Here is a 17,807-nt window from a genome sequence, read left to right as displayed (position 1 = left end):
CCCACCCCATTCCCTCCAAATGGATGGCACTAACATTGGCTTCTTTGGCTTTCGTTAAAACCTCCCCCCCCCCACCCCCTTCCTCCCCCCACCACCCACCCCTCGTCTTTCCTTTTGCACAGACATGATAAATTCTTCCTAGTCCCGCATCATACCTTTTGTTGGTCTGGATTCCTCACCCGTGGTTTGAATTCGGAGACCTGCCTTTTCTGATTTTTCCCTTGAAGAACGTCAGCGATAGATTTTTGTCTCCTATGGGTGCTGGAAATGCTGAATTCCTCCAGCATTTTGATGTTTTTACTAAAACATCTCCACTCATTTCAGGAATGGAAGTTGGTGGATTAAATATAGGTGGGGGAGAGGGAATGTTCTTTATACTTTGACAGAAATGAATTTAACTTGTATATGTAATAAGGCATTTGACTAAAATTTTGGAAGGATGATTCTGATTTCTGATTGCTCTATATTTAAAAAGCTCACATCCCACTGTAAGTAATTCCTAGGCCGTCAGTGCTCTGTGATCAGTAAGGGATTGATTAAGGTGATAAATAAGTAAGAAGAATGAGAATCACTGCTCTAAACCCAATAGTTACGGAAATATTTTGCTTGAGAAAAATTGTCATTGGCCCATTTCCTTTGGAGATCTGAAACCGTGCACATAACGAGTCCATTAAGTACGATTAAAACAGTGGGTTTCAAACTTTTTCTTTCCACCCACATCCCACCTTAAGCAACCCCTTACTAATCACAGAGCACTTTTGGCAATAGGGAATACTTACAGAGGGATGTGAGTGGAAAGAAAAAGGTTGAGAACCTCTGTTCCTAATAATCCTAACCCTTCCCTCCCTCACACCCATAACCCTCTATTTTTCTTCCATCCATGCTCCTGTCTTAGAGTCTTTTAAAAGTCAATATTGTTCCAGCCTCCACCACCATCCCTGGCAAGGCATTCCAGGCCCCCACAACTCTCTCCGTGTAAAAAACCTACCCCTGATGTCTCCCCTAAACTTTCCTTCACTCACTTTGTACAGACATCCTCTGGTGTTTGCTATTCCTGCCCTGGGAAAAAGGTATTGGCTGTCCACCCTATCTCTGCCTCTCAAAATATTGTAGACCTCTCATCCTACTTTACTCCAGAGAGAAAAGCCCAGCTCTAATCAATAATACAATCTCCAAACCAGGCAACATCCTGGTAACTCTCCTCTGCACCCTCTCCATAGTTTCCACATCCTTCCTGTAATGAAGCAACCCGAACTGAACACAATATCCAAGTGTTTCCCCGGTACCCCTGGATAGGCTCCCCAATCTTCATGAGTCTCACTCCTTCCCTCCTACACAATCACTCCGTCACACCCACCTCCCTGTGTCTACCCTCACCAGCGAGTGACACTGGTGGTGATCTGGAGGTGACTACCTCTCCGGAACCACCTTCAGCTTCTTGCTGTGTACATTCTGCACTGCCTTATCAGCCTGGGTGTAGCAACACCGAGCGGAGGCCGGAAAGCGTCACTCTTTGCAACTGGACATTTATTTTGGATTGAGACATGTGTCAATATGCTGGGCATGGTGAAAGGAGGGAGCAAGAGAGAGGTGGGGGAACATGGGGGGAGAGAGAGAGTGTGAGAGAAAGGTGGGAGAACATGGGGGGGTTGAGAGAAAAAGGAGGGAGAACAGGAGAGAGGACAAAGGGGGGGGGAGAGAGATGAACAGACAGAGAGATAGAGTGTGAGAGAGAGTAAGAGGGAAAGAGAGACAGAGATGGAGGGGGGGAGGAATTCATGCTCCATTAGATGCTTTGATAGAACCGTTCCACCCAGCCACCCACTTACTTCTCTGAGCCCATGAGCAGAGCACTTGATTCCTTTCCTCCCTCATCCCTTCCCTCAAACACTGGCTGCCTCAGCAGCTTCTTGAGAGACTGATCACATTCTCGCCCCAGCTTGCAGCTTAGACTGGATATTTCTCCCCCCACCCCACACCTCCTCCCCTCCCCACCTCCCCGACGAGCACCCGGTTCATCCACTCTCTCCCTCCCACAGAAAATCTATTTTGCTCCCTGTTTTGCTGGCGAGGTGGGGAGGGAGACAGAGCGATCTTTATTCGGAGAGGAAGGCTCGTTATGTTCCAGGCTCAGACACCCCGTGCCCTCTCACAAAGACAAGTGTGTTCCCATAGCAGTCTGAAGCCGGCAGTGCAGGGTTGAGGGCTGGAAGAGGCGGAGGTGGGGGGGAGGAACCTTCCACTGTGTACTTTAGGAGAAAAGCCACACTGCATAAACCTGCTAATTCATACACCGGATGTTTTGAGGGAAAAGTGTGCGGAATTCGCTGGGTTACAAATGGCATTTGCTTCTCCCAGGGCCCCGTATTAACCCTTTATCCCTCCTGCCACAGTTTTATCATGGATCATTTAAACCGCTGAACAACACAGGAAAGTGCATGGTACATATGGGTATATGCAGGGGTCAGGCATGATGCATGCAGCCAAACACAGGACCTAGTCTGCCAAACACAGGGCTAGTACATGATGCACACAGCCAAACACAGGACCAAGACATCCAAATGCAGGACCAGTACATGATACACACAGCCAAACACAGGTCCAAGACAGCCAAACACTGGAACCAGGAATAATGCACACAGCCAAACACAGGGCTAAGACAGTCAAACACAGGACCAGTACATGATGCACATAGCCAAACACAGGTCCAAGACAGCCAAAGACAGGAACCAGGAATGATGCACACAGCCAAACACAGGAACAAAACAGCCAAACACAGGACCAAGACATCCAAATGCAGGACCAGTACATGATACACACAGCCAAACACAGGTCCAAGACAGCCAAACACTGGAACCAGGAATAATGCACACAGCCAAACACAGGAACAAGACAGTCAAACACAGGACCAGTACATGACATACAGAGACAAACACAGGACATGATGCACACAAAGCAACACTGTCCCACGACTTCATAAGCACAGCCAAACACAGGACTAGAGCATCATAAATGCAGCCATACACAGTATTGGCACATAATCCACTGCACCAAACACAGGACTAAGGGATGATACATACAGCCAAACGCAGAACCCAGGATCCATGCAGCCAACTGGTAGGATGGATGAATCTGGATGTGGGAAGTGTTAACTAATGGGGGGGGGGGATGGGCAGGACAGGCAGCTGGGTGTCCCTGGGTGCAGTTGTGGCCAGTTTAAAGGTAAAGGGGGAGGTGGGGTTGCATTTTTAATGAGGGAGAACATCACAGCAGAACCCAGGGAGGATATGGGTGGAACTCCGATACACTAAAACTCCTGGTATCTGGCATCTATGGGGATTGGTAGATGCCAGATAAGTGCATTTTCCATTTGCTTGAGACTTACTCTTACAATACACCTGCATTAAGAATAAACCGTTTAAATACAAAAATACTAGACTGTACTTATACAGAACAAACTTCATTTTCATGATTATATAAACCAAAACATTTTACTTTATTTTCAGTCACATTCTGTGAAAGCATTTAACCATTGTTGCATCTGCAGATTCCTCCCCTTCCACAGAGCTGCCCGAAAGACAAACAATAACATTACAGATTATTAACCCCTCCCCCCCCATACCCCTGCCAAGTTTACAGATAAAGCCTCTGACCCGGGTGACTCTTACTGAGCAGGGATAAGGAGACACTTTCAGAGAGTCACCCCAACGGTGAACGACATCAACCAGCTCTTCATCCTGGGCACTGCCATTGCTGTTTCACATGGCAAGGTTGGCATAGCAGTTAACACAAGGCCACTACAGCACCGGCGATCGAGGCCAGGGTTCAAATCCTGCGCTGGCTATAAGGAGTTTTGACCTTCTCCCCGTGTCTGTGTGGGTTTTCCCTGGAGGCTCCAGTTTCCTCCCACTAAATTGGGCGGCATGTGGGCTGAAATGGCCTGTTACCATGCAGTATGTCTAAATTAAATTTTAAATCTTTATTCAAACAGCTGTTATGAGCAAAACACAACTAAGGCACTCTGCTGGCTGGATATTTGCTCCCATCTTCACCAAAGGTTTATGTATTACTTCAGAGAGCATTTACTTTCACAATTTTAAACTTATGTATTTTTTACCTAACATTTTATTCTTAATTATGTTAATATTATTTTCCTCCATTTTTCTGCAGGTTGCTTGAGGCTTCAGGATGCTTGAGTTCTGGATACCAGGGGTTTTACTGTATTAGAAGGTGGTGACCTCTTTAACGGGCCTCCCAACGGCCAGCAGAAGAGCAAATATGCAGGGAGATAATGGGGAGCTGCAAGAATATGAGGAGGTGACCTTAACTTCTGAAGCGTTGACTGGTGCTCGGGGATCGAGTGCATAAAAAAGCCACCATGACACGTACCAGATGGCGAGTCAGTGGTTGAATGGCGGCGTCAGACCAGAGCGGGGGATGGAGGAGGTGGCGGCAGCATTGGACTGGAGCTGGAGGCAGGGTGGTGTGTCAGTGCCGGACCAGAGAAGTGGGGGGGGGAGGGGGTGGAGGTGGTGTCGACGACGTCAGTCCGGTGGTGGGGGGGGGGGAAAGGCTTTGCTCCCCCTGCAAACCACCCCCCTCAGCTTTGCCACTGCTGGTGCGGCCATGGTGCTAAAGGCTTGGACGGGATGTAATTTGTCAACTGTGTCCAGGAAAGTTTACTCAAACGACAAGGGAGAGGGCAAAGGGTACTTCTGTGTTGGTTGGCAATGGCTGTGAGCAGGACATCTGCCAGGTGGGAGGCTTTCAAGCTTGAGATAAAGGAGAGTTCACGGTCAATGTGTTCCTGTCAGAGCAAGGACAAGGCTGTCAGGATTAGTAGGCCTCTAGTAGACCAGGGTTGTTGAGGTTTTGGGCAGGATACAGAAGGAGGCACATGCCAGTTATAGGCAGCTGGGATGAAGTGAATCTATTGAAGAGTATAAGGGATGTAGGAGGAAACCTAAAAAGGGAAATTAGGAGGGCAAAAGGGGCTCTGGATGAAGGATTCAAACCCCAAGTGTTGACTGACCGTTTCAAGATTTATTTATTGTCATGTATCAAAACAGGTGTAATATTACACAAAATCTGCATTAGTTTACCATAAAGTGGACAAAGATTCACCACAGGCAGAAATTGCCCAGCGCCTCATACAGTCAGAGAAAGAGAAGCAAAAGAGAGTCCCCTCAGAGTCATTGAGTGTCCGTGGATTCACCTCCAGCGATTCCCGTGACCTCTGCAGCCGCACAGACCCTGTTCAATCCATCGGCCACCCGAGCTCCAGGCCCAAACCTCCGACATGGTCAGGAAGCCTCTGGCACCCTCGGGACCCTCAGGTCCGATACCTGGTGCCCTCTTCAGCCAGCCTCAAGCTGGTCCCCAGCAGTCTGCAGCTCGGTGTGAATCCCTTGACCACAATTGGCAGCAGGCCCACAGGCTGTGTGGGTTCCTCGCCTCGAGTCACCAACAGCCCGCCACCTGCGTGTTCATCTCTACCCATGGATGCTGTCTGACCTGCCATGTTCCACCAACAATTCTTGTCTGCTTTTGAGAACATAAAGCAAATAAAGCAAAGGAAAATCCTAAGAGATTCTAATAGGAGCAAAAGGGTAACAGAGAGAACAAATCCCCTGAGAAATCAATGTGGTTGTCTGCGAGTGGAGCCACAGCAGATGGGTGAGGTTTAAAGTGAATAGTTCTTGTCTGTATTTACCATGGAGAAGGTCATGGAAACAAGTGAATTCAGGGAAGAGAATTGTGATGTCTTGAAATAAATCGAGTCCATGTCACCCATTTTACACCCCATTAACTTAACCCCCCCCCCCCACGTACTTTTCCAGCAGTGGGAGGAAACCGGAGCTCCTAGGGATGCAGACACGGGGATAACATACAAACTCCTTACAGACAGCGTGGGATTCGAACCCCAGTCCCAATTAAGACTTTAAACAAGGTGGAGGGTTACAGTCTTTCTCCCAGGTTAGGGGAGCTAAAACTAGAGGGGGTAGATTTAAGTTGAGAGAGAAAATAGTTACATGGGATCTGGGGCAACGTCCTTACACAAAGGGGAATGGGTGCATGAAATGAGATGCAAAATGAAATGGTAGAGGCAGGTACAGAAGGCTTTTGGACGGGCACATGGGTAGGAAAGGTGCAGAAAGATCAGGGCATAACGTAGGCAAATGGGAGTTAAATAGGGAATTTTGCATGGGTTCCTTGCCTTGAGTTGCCCACAGCCCGCCGCCTGCTGGTTCCTTCAGCCGCAGAACCCCTCACTGATTTGCCGGTATGGTCACTGTCTCCCTCTGTTACTCCCTCTCGAAAGAGGGGTGGCTGGTTTTCTGGTGCCATGCACCAATCCTCCACTTCCCCTGAGTCTGCAACCCCTCGGTGGATGCAGCCGAGCATGGACGCTGCTATCTTGGGTGCAGACCCCGTGGTTGCAGGGGTTTTAGATAAGCCGCCCGCGGCTCCTTTAACAGGCCATTTAGACCCTGTACAGAGCTGCCAGCAGTCGGACTGGGTGGGTGGACCCCGCAGGGGTTTCCCCCCACTCTCCGTGTGTCTGCATCAGCAGGCAGCGCCGCCATTTTTCGGAAAAGGAGGCAGACAAGAACTTTTCAGATAAGAGAGGGATCTGCTGTAGAAACACAAGCCAGGCTTCCTCCTTTCTCTCGTAGCTGATGGGGGTGGAGGGGGGATTTGGCCCCGGAGAACGCTGTTTAGAAGGGAGACCGCGTTCGTCCACTCTGGGAATGCTGGCTTAGGGAGCTGGTTTGTACCTGTGTGGTCCCCTTTCACGCTGATGTAAACGCATTGCTATTCTTGGAGCTTGCAGACCTGGAGAAAAGGGAACTTATTGAAGCAGATGATTCTCGATGGCACAGCTATAAAGGAATGTTTGTGAACCGCCATCACGGCTACTGGATTAGCAGTCTGCTTCTGTGCTTGGGGGTAAAACAGTAGAGGTATTTTACACCCTTGAAACCAGCTGCTACTGGACTCCGCTGCTGCAGATTGGGACAACAGGGTGGATGGGGATCAGGGAGGAAACTTAAATTCCTATCTCGTTCAAAGGCAGGGCAGTCACAAGGGAGGAAGGGCCTCTCTGCCAGGCCTATGCCTGGCATAGAGTCGTGGAGTTTGGAAGCGGGCTCCTTGGCTCAACTTGCCCATGCCGACCAAAATGTCCCATCCACTCTGGTCCACCTGCCTGTGTTTGGCCCATATCCCTCTAAACCCGTCCTGTCCATGTATCCGTTCAATATATCCAACAACCTCAGCATGGGATGAACTACTCCCTCTTGTTTATTCTTAATTTAAGGACACAGCATAGTGGAAGAGATTCGAGCTGGAGTTGCTGGTGCTGTGTAACGGCCTCACGCTAACCGTGCTGCTCCTCAGTCACCACCTTCGCCCCACTTCAGGCCACAGGGTCAGCACGAATGAGTTGGGGTGAATGGTCTGACTCCAGGAGATGATCGTGGACGTCAGGAGGACCAGGAATGATAACCCTCCACATCACATCAACAACTCTGTGGTGGAGAGAGTGGAGAGGACCAGGTTCCTTGGAGTTCACTTAACATGTGACCTATCGTGGACCCTCAACAACTCCTCACTTGTCAGGAAGGCGCAACAGCACTTCCTGAGAAGACTGAAGGGGGCAAGGCCACCGCAACCATCATGTCAACCTTCTACAGGAGCTCTGTCGAGAGCATCCTGGCCGGCTGGATCACAGTGCTGCAGGGAAATGGATCAGAGGTCAATCCACAGGACCTTAAGAGCGACAGAGAGGATCACTGGAGTCTCCCTTTCCCCCATCAATGTGATCTACTGGGATTTTGTCTGAAGAGGGTGTGCAAAATCATTGAGGACCCCTTCACCCCGCACACGGCATCTTCAGCTGCTCCCGTCGGGGAAGAGATCCAGGAGGATCAGAGCCAGTCCCACCAGGCTGAGGAACAGCTTCTTCCCACGGGCAGGGAGAACGGTGAACGACCAAAGGAACTGCTCACACTAACAGGAGAGTCTCATATTCATGGAACAATATTTATATATTTATATGAAATACTTGTCCTGCTATGTATTGTTTGTCTGTATGTGTGTTATGTCTGGATGAGTGTCTGCGTGTTTTGCATCGAGAACCGGAGAATGCTGTTTAGTCGGGTTGTACTCGTGCAATTGGTTGATAATAAACTTGACTTGACTTGAGTTAGTTACTGAAATCTCCCTGAAACCTCCAGTTCTCCCAAGGAGGGACTCACAATGATACACATTCAGAAGGCAAAAATAAAACTGGAAGTTGTGGGCTCTGCAGGCTGCACAGTGTGTCCATTCAGAGAGGTACGGCTGCACGAGAGAGTAACACACCTCAGGAGAACGCAGGTACAGTCAGCCACATATCCTTCTGCCTCTTCCCACCCTGCAGACGGATCATTACCAGGATGTTGTCTAGGTTTTGAAAATAAGTCTTATGAGGCAAGGTTAGCAGAGCTGGGACTTTTCTCTTTGGAGCGAAGAAGGATGAGAGGCGATTCAATCGTGGTCTACAAGATTATGAGAGGCAGAGATAGGGTGGACGGCCAGCGCCTTTTTCCCAGGGCAGGAATAGCAAACACCAGAGGATGTGTGTACAAAGCGAAGGGAGGGAGGTTTAGGGGAGACGTCAGGGGTAAGTTTTTTTTACACAGAGTTGTGGGGGTCTGGAATGCCTTGCCAGGGATGGTGGTGGAGGCTGGAACATTAGGGGCATTTAAGAGACAGGCACATGGATGGGAGAGGGTAACGGGGGTTTAGTTTTTTTTTAAGGAATTTATGGTCTGTTGGGTGTTCCCAGCATTTATTCCAAGCGCAGGAGTGAGAAACGGCCATAGCCAGTTCATCCCAAGGCACCAGTGAAGGAGCAGCCTGTTAAACTGTAGGCTGGCACAAAGTCTCCCTCACCTTAGCATTGACGTGATCTACCGGGATCGCTCTCTGAAGAGGGCGCGCTAAATCATCTTTCAGCTGCTCCCATCGGGGAAGAGATACAGGAGGATCAGAGCCAGCTCCATCAGGCTGAGGAACAGTGAGAATGCTGAACGATCGAACGAATGGCTCACACTAACTATCCGAGACTCTCATATTCACTAAACAATATTTATTTTATGTATAGATGAAATACCTGTATTGTGTGTCTGTATGTGTGTTATGTCTGGGTGTGTGTCTGCATGTTTTACACCGAGGACCGGAGAACACTGTTTCGTCAAGTTGTACCTGTACAATCAGTTAACGGTAAACTTGATTTGACTTCACTTGACCTGTCTTGATCTGCCTTGAGGGAGTTCCAGAGCAGGATTGTCCTTGGAACAAGAACACGTGTCATTTCTGATTAATGAACTAAACAATAAAGTCTGCAGATGCAATAAAGTCAAGTTTAATGCACAAACATGCTGGAGAAACTCAGCAGGTCACGCAGAGTCCACCAGAAGTAAAAGGGTATTAATGTTTAGGGCCTGATCCCTTTGTCAAGACAAGTGAAGTTTATTGTTATCCGATTGCACAAGTACAACCTGACGAAACCATTCTCTGGTCCTCGGAGCAAAACACACAACCAGACGTGACACACATTCAGACAAACAGTACATATGCTGTCTCCGGCAGGAACCCAGCATCTCAGATGTCAGATTTATTGTCAGAGGACATATGTGACATCACATACAACCCTGAAATTCTTTTCCTGCGGGCCAGGCAGAATTACCACTTATTGGCAGTGCAAAATAAAACTGTACACAATGTACACATGTAAACAGATAAAGAACTGTAAACAAACTGACTCTGCAATACAGAGAGGGAAAAAAATCAATAAAGCGCAAAAGTGAGAGTCCTTAAATGAGTCCCTGATTGAGTTTGTCGTTGAGGAGTCTGATGGTGGAGGGGGAGCAGCTGTTCCTGAACCTGGTGGTGGAAGTCTTGTGGTCCCAATACCTCTTTCCTGATGGCAGCAATGAGAACAGAGCATGTGCTGGGTGGTGCGGATCCTCGATGTTTGCCGCTGCTCTCCGATGGCAGCGTTCCTCGTAGATGGTCTCGATGGTGGGGAGGGATTTGCCTGTGATGACCTGGGCTGTGTCCACTACATTTTGGAGGGCTTTACGCTCAGGGGTATTGGTGTCCTCCATACCAGACCACGATGCAGCCAGTCAGCACACTTTCCACCATGCATCGGTAGAAATTTGCCTTGATGATTGCTGCTGCTCTGGTGAGGATTTTGCAAAGCCAAAGGTACGAGAGAGATTTGACTGGGGTTGAGCTGGTGACTTTATCATTTGACACCATGCGAGGTGTGATGTCAGGGGTTTGGGTGGGGTGATTTTGAAATTACCATTGTTTTGGTGATGTGGCTCATGTTTAGAGATGGATGAACTGTCAGTGAAACTTGGCAAACAGGGCCCTGTACCCTAGCACTGCTCGCAGAGCACAGGCTCGCATCAAAACTGGAGCTTGCATAGTTTCAGGAACAACGTATACCTTCCCTCCCACCTATTCTGGATTCTTAAGAATGCTTTATTGTCAAGTACAATAATACACAAAATATTTCAACTTCTACCTGCCGTAAAGGCCCATAGATAAAGTACAATTAAATACGCAGAACTGCTGGATGAACTCGCATATGGTCTCACAGTGTCCATAGGAGATAAAGATATATTATCGATGTTTCGGGCCTGAGCCCTTCCTCAAGGTCTAAGCAAAAGGCTGGCAGGTGTCTAAATAAATTCTGGGAAGAATGGGAGGGGGAAGAGTCCGGACCAACAGCAAAAGGTGTTAATTGGATGTGATGAGGAAAGGTGAGAATTGATTTTGACTCTGTGAAAGGAGATAGAGGGAGAGTGAGTGAGAAAGAGAGGCAGAGAGCTGGGGGAAAGGTGTTTGCACTGTTTTGCACTGAGGACTGGAGAACTGGTCGGGCTGTAGTGGTACAATCAGATGTTAAATAAACTTGACTTTATTAGAAAAAACACAGAAATGCTGGAGGAATCCAGCCGGTCTCGCAGCGTCCACAGGAGGTAAAGATATATGACTGACGTTTCGAGCCTGAGCCCTTCGTCAAGGTTCAAGCAGACAGCAGACACCAAAATTAAAAGGCTGGGGGAGAAGGGAAGAAAGGGAAGGGGCAGGAGCACAGGCCGACAGGTTGAGTCTGGGGGAGTTCTCACACCTCAAGGACAGGCTGAGGCCTGAAACGTCGGCAATATATCTTCACCTCCAGTGGACCCTGAGAGACTGGCTGAGATCCTCCAGCATTTACTGTTTTTTTGCCTCAATCACAGCATTTGCAGACTTTTGTGTTTCGCATAATCTCACCCCAACTTGTCTTTGGTTCTTTCAGAAACTCTGGATAAAAATTGACCACACTTGTAGAATTCCAGCTGGTTCATTCATTTTCCATTGTGGGTTGATAGGAGTAAAACACAAAAGTCTGCAGACACCGTGGTTGAAGTAAAAACACGATGCTGGAGAAACTCAGCGGGTCAAACAATGTCTTTAATGTAGCAAAGGTAAAGATACTGTGTATTAGCCCCTGCTCCACTCAATGTAAACCTGTGACTGTGTGGCTCGGTATGACAACAGCACCCTCTACAATTTCACCGACGTTACCATGGTGGTGGGTGGTATTAAAAAGGGGTGACGAGTCAGCGTACAGGAGGGAGATTGAAAACTTGGCCGAATGGGGCACCAACAGCAACCTCATACTCAATATCACCAAACCTAAGGAGCTGATTGTTGACTTCAGGAAGGTAAAAACCAGATGTGTACGATCCAGTGATCATTGGAGGATCGGAGGTGGAGAGGGTGAGCAAATTTCAGTTCTTGGGAGTCACTATCTCGGAGGATCTTTCCTGGACCCAACACACCTCAGGAGCACCTTCCTCCCCATATCCCATGATTCCCTGTGATTGTATTTAGTGATGGATCTTCCCCAGTTCTCTCAGCTGGAGAACTCCAAGGATTGACAAAAGGGCGACACAATTAGTGTAGAGGTTAGCTCAACTCTCAGCGCCAGTGACCTGGGATCGAATCCCCCGCTGTCTGTAAGGAGTTTGTACGTTCTCCCCGTGTCTGCGGGTGTTTCCTCTGGGGGCTCTGGTTTCCTCCCAAAACGTACCAGATTCAATTGGGCAGCACAGTTTAAAATGGCCGGAAAAATATTTGTGCACCTGCCTACATTTTGCTCGTACCTTGATGAAGGGCTCAAGACCAAAACATTGGTTCAGTATCTTTATCTTTGCTCCATAAAGTGCACTGACCTGCTAAGGTTTGAGTGGTCCTCAAGGAGAGTGACATTTTAAGGAGTGTGTTTAAACTGTGCTGGACCTGCCTTGGGGCTGTTCGAGGGAGCTCTGTGCTGTACCTATCCTGGTGTGTTTTATTGGGCAGTGGAAGGAAGCATCCAACCCATGGTTCTAATCGAGGAAAGGCAGAACCTTACCTCCAGTGCCCCGATCAACATGAACAGCACTAAATCGGATTACCTGATCAATTTGCTCTTTCTTGGAATCTGATATCTGGATATCTTCCCATGGGAACACTGAATGACCAAAGGAACTGCTCATGCTAACCAGCTGAGACTCTCATATTCTCAAAACAAATTTGCATTAAAAAAAAAATTTAGACATACAGCACGGTATCAGGCCATTTTGCCCCATGAGTCCATGCCGCCCAATTATACCCAATTGACCAACAACTCCCGGTATGCTTCAAACGGTGGGAAACCATAGCCCCCAGGGAAAACCCACACAGATACGGGGAGAACATACAAACTCCTTACAGACAGCATGGGATTCGAACCTGAGTCCCAATCGCTGGCGCTATAAAGGTGTTGTGCTAACTATGTCACCAATATTTACTTGTATTGATGAAATGCCTGTCCTGAGCATGTATCATTTGTCTGTACGTGTGTTATGTCTGGGTGTGTGTCTGCGTGTTTTTCACCGAGGACCGGAGAACACTCGTTGGGTTGTACTTATACAATCGGATGACAATAAACTTGACTTGGAATCTGGCTACTATATTACAACAAGTCACTGCTCCTCAACCTTATTGGCGGTAAGGTGCTTTGGGATATCCAGTGGTAGAGGGAGGAGTTTGAAGAATAACAATTGTTCTTTCTTTTCCAGGAGACCATTTGGATGTTTACTAAAAATCTTTCAGCGAAGTTGGACCTGACCCTCCAAATTGGGAGGAGTCTGTTTGATTGGCACCACGGATTGCCCAATCAACACCACTGAATCTGGTTCCCTGCGGGATGCTTGACGGCGGTGCCTTGCAACATTCTGAAGGCATTGGGGTAGGTATATGGAGAGGGAGGTCTTGGAAGGGCACAGAACAAATGCAGGTGAATGGGTCAGGCCCACAATGCCAACTTGGTCAGCAAGGATGAGTTGGGCCGAAGAGCCTGTTCCATGCTGTGTGACTCAATGTGGGGTGGAACTTTCCCTGGGCTGGAGGGGCAAGGATATGGTCTAGGGCACCTAGGAGATATTTCTTCAGGCAGAATGGTGTGAAGCCAAGATGCTGGATATATTTAAGAAGATCGATTTTGAGAGGAACAAGGGGAGTTGAGGAGAGGCTGAGAAATGGAGTTGGTTTGGAAGTCTGAATGGATGACTCAGTTTTTCCATACCCTTCTGTGTTCTGCCTGGCGCAGTCTTGACAGATGCTAACTTTCAGCTGCCACAAACGTTTTAGCAGGAGTTTGTAAAGAGGGATCACTTATTCTTCGAGAATGGAGCAGGATTCCATCCACCCTCCCAGTTGCTTGGCAGATGCTCACTATCTCGGAAAGGACGCAGGAAGAGGGAGGATCGATTCTGTGGAGATGCGAGAGGTGTATAATTGCAGTTTTCTCAGTTCAAATCAAACGGGGTTATTTTTAAACCTGCAACTTGAAGGTGGTCAGACTCCAGGATAACAGACCTCTCTGGTTAAATAAACAGAAGTCATGAATGAGTGAAAGGAATGATTGTGGGAAAGCATATGCACGTTATCCCCGACTCTTCCCTGTGATGCCTGTTTACCTTAAGGCTTTTCGCACTCTGAGGTTGCAAAGCACGCCAGTGGCATTTCACTTTGACCCACTTAATTAGAAATTCTTTCCACTTCCTTCCCTCCCCGTTGCTCTTTCCTAGACCACTTAGTGATTAGCCGTCTTGGTGGATAGACAGGAAGAGTCAACCGTGGGTCAAATTGGCACTGGGATGGTAAAGGTGGTCACGGGTGGTTGGAATGTTGCCGAGGGGTTTTTTTTATATATAGAGGTCATTCAAACCCTGGAGGTCTGCAGTGATCCAGTAGATGGTGTCGTATCAAGTCTTGTTCCTTGGTGACTCCGGGGAGGGTAGAGTAGCCACGGTAGTGGACAGTGGATGTGCTGAGAGATCCTCCCTGTCCTAGAACAATCCACTGCCATCCTGCGCCCAGTTAATATTAGTTCAAGCCCAGGACATCACTGGCAAAACTCAAGTCAAGTCAGGTTTACTGTCACCTGATTGTACAAGTACAACCCAATGAAACAGTGTTCTCCGGTCCTCAGTGCAAAACACACAGACACACAACCAGATGTAACACACACACACAGGCAAACAATACACATGCAGGACAAATATTAAGGCTATACACATAAATAAATAAATATTGTTTTGTGAATATGAGAGTCTCAGATGGTTAGAGCGAGCAGTTTCTTTGGTTGTTCAGCATTCTCACTGTCCATTTTCTCCCCACCATCGAGAAAATCTACAGGGAACGCAATCATCAAGGATCCTCACCGCCCCGCATACGCTCTGTTCCTGCTGCTGCCATCAGGACAGAGGTCTCGGGGCCACAAGACTTGCATCAGCAGGTTCAGGAACAGCTGCTCCCCCTCCACCATCAGACTCCTCAACCACCAACTCTGTCAGGGCCTCGTTTACTTTGCACATTATTGATTACTGAGTATTTGTTTTCTGTATCACATGGTTTGTCTGCACTTCCTTCTTGTTTACATTTCTCTCTTTGCTTGAGGACAGTTTCTTGCACTACCAACAAGTTGAAATTCTGCCTGGCCTGCAGGAGAAAGAATCTCAGGGTTGTATGTGATGTCATTAATTTGTACAAATTGGTTCTAGTTGGAATTCCCCAAATCCCTTCACTACTGCAGTTAGCACATGTCAGAAGCACTCCATTGGTTAGGAAGAACTTTTTGATGTCCTGAGGTGGTGCCAGGAGATATATGAATGCAAGACCATCTCCTGTTGGATTGCAAAAGAATGTACATATCAAACCTCCTTCGTCTTCTTGAAAAGTAGAAGGGTTGGTGTGGTTTCTTGATTGTCTTGTCGATTGATCTTGTCCCAGGTCAGGTCAATGGAGATATTGATCCCTAAGAACCTACTCTTTCCGCTTCAGCACTTTTAATCCTGCAGCAGCAGGAAGCTACAGTGACTGGATCTGGCTTGCCTTCTGTGTGAAACAGCTGGAATCCCGCTTTGCCCAAGGTCACAATCCACGTTGTCACTTTGCTTTGGTTTTCTGTGAACTTTAAAATCCAAAATGTTGCGGGAGAGTGGGGACATTTTCTTTTTCAGTCACTGAATTGCGGGTGAAATTAAGACTTTCACTGTATCTAAAATAAAAACACAATGTTAGAGAAATTCAACAGGTCAAACAGTGTCCTTTATACAGTAAAGATAAAGATACAGAACCGACGTTTCAGGCCTGAGCCCTTCATCAAGGTATGAACATAAACAATGCTGGAGAAACTCAGCAGGTCACGCAGCGTACTTTATCAGAATCAGAATGAGAATTTATTGTCAGGAACAAGTCATGAAATTCAGTGTTTTGTGGCAGCGTCACAGGGCAAACATTCTTATTATAGCCATCTTACAACATTACTATAAATAAATAAAACTAATAGCACACGGAAAGTGAGGCTGTGTCTTTGGTTCATTGATCATTCAGGAATCTGATGGCGGAGGGAAAGAAGCCATCCTTGTGCCGCTGGATGCTCGTCTTCAGGCTCCTGTACCTTTTCCCTGATGGTAGCAGAGTGAAGAGGGCAGGGCCTGGGTGGTGGTCCTTGACAATAAAGGCTGCTTATTTAAGACATCGCCTCATGTAGATGTCCTCAACAGAGTGAAGTCTGGGGCCTGTGATGTCACGAGTTAACAACCCTCTGGAGTGAAGTCTTTATATAGTAAAGATAAAGAGAAGTAACCCATATTTTGGGTCTTCATCAAGGCACCAAAGTATGCCGTGTAAAGGATGCTGTTTGGCCTGCCGAGTTTCTCCAGCATTGTGTTTTTTACTTCAATCACAGTGTCTGCAGACCTTCCTCTTTTACTCCTGGATGCACAATCAATTAACCCAAAGACTGGAGCACAGGAACTGAAGGCTTTTATTAGCTGGAGATGGGCAGCATCCCTTGTGATGCTGGCTCACACTGACCCGGACTCGATCTGGGGACAGGGTTGTGGCATGACAGCCTTTATGGGGGATAAAGGGGAGAAGTCACGAGCCGGCCAGTGAGAGCAGGGTCAAACATATAAGGTCAAGGTATTTAGATACACAAGTGGTTTCACCACACTCCTCTCATTGTATCTCATGTGACAATGAACTAAACTCTAACTCTACGTTATTACAGGTGCCCTACTACAATTATTTTGAGGAGAAAGGTGAAAGACGAAAGTCTGCAGACGTTGAGATGTAGTAAAAATGCTGGAGGAACTCAGCCAGTCTTGCAGCGTCCACAGGAGGTAAAGATATATTCCCAACGTTTTGGGCCTGAGCCCTTCTTCAAGGTGTGGGCAAACAGGAGACAGCCACCTGAATTAAAGACTGGGAAGGGGAGGATCCAAACCACAGGCAACTGGTGTTAATTGGATATGATAAGGGGAGAGATGAGAATTGATTTTGGCTCTGTAAAAGAAGACAGAGGGTAAATGGAAGCGAGTGAGATAGGGAGAGAGAGAGAGAGAGAGAGAGAGAGAGAGAGAGAAACAGACAGACAGATCTGGGGAAAGACGACCAGGGGAAGAAGATGGGGAGGGGGTTTAACAGTAACTGGAGAAGTCGATGCTGATGGCGTCCGGTTGGAGGGGGCCCAGATGGAAGATGAGGTGTTGTTCCTCCAATTTGTAGGTGGTCTCAGTCTGGCAGGGCACGAGACCATGGACAGACATGTCGGCAAGGGAATTGGGTGGGGAATTGAAATGGGCGGCCACTGAGAGATCCAGGCTATTGCAGCTGACAGAGTCAAGGTGCTCAGCAAAGTGATCTCCCGGTCTGCGCCCAGTCTCTCCGACATGAAGGAGACCACAGCGGGAGCACCAGATGCAGTCGATTCTGGGAAATGTAGAGATTAAGGAATTAAATAGAGCAGCGTTTGCCCTTTTTACCTTAGACAGGGAAGATTTGCAAAGATGTTGCCAGGTTTCGGGCGGGGGAGGGCCTGAGCTACAGGGAGAGGTGGAGCAGGATGGGGTTTATTCCTTGGAGTGCAAGAGGATGAGGGGTGACCTCACAGAGGTGGACAAAATCGTGAGAGGAACAGATAGGGTGAACGCAGAGAGTCTTTTGCCCAGAGCAGAGGAAATCAGTTACCAGAGGAAACAGGTATGGGTGGGGAGGGGTGGGGGGGGGGAGGGGGAATTTAACAGGAACCTGAGGGGCAACCTTTTTACACAGGGGGCCTTGAGTGTGTGGAACAGGCTGCCAGTGAAGGTGGTTGGGGCAGGTAGTAGTGCAATGTTTAAGAAAGAATTGGGCGGATACAGGGATAAGATGGATTGAGAAGG

At 47.9% G+C, this 17,807-nt stretch overlaps 1 long non-coding RNA gene across 3 annotated transcripts in view; it reads left to right on the top strand.

The window, feature by feature from the left end:
- The window catches only part of LOC138748736 (uncharacterized), a 43,351-nt gene that overhangs the window by 20,091 nt on the left and 5,453 nt on the right, over positions 1-17,807 (top strand). For 2 of the 3 annotated variants that reach the window (XR_011348230.1, XR_011348228.1), the window contains exons 5-7: positions 4,171-4,317; positions 13,155-13,324; positions 16,655-16,766. This is a non-coding gene — a long non-coding RNA (uncharacterized lncRNA). Of the gene's footprint in view, positions 1-4,170; positions 4,318-11,365; positions 11,535-13,154; positions 13,325-16,654; positions 16,767-17,807 lie in introns of all 3 variants that reach the window. The other variant, XR_011348229.1, reaches the window with a different exon arrangement.

The sequence above is a fragment of the Narcine bancroftii genome, chromosome 13, assembly GCF_036971445.1.
Source record: "Narcine bancroftii isolate sNarBan1 chromosome 13, sNarBan1.hap1, whole genome shotgun sequence".
NCBI lineage: Eukaryota > Metazoa > Chordata > Chondrichthyes > Torpediniformes > Narcinidae > Narcine > Narcine bancroftii.
The sequence above is the reverse complement of the archived record's forward strand: the minus strand, read 5'-3'. Positions and strand labels throughout refer to the sequence as shown.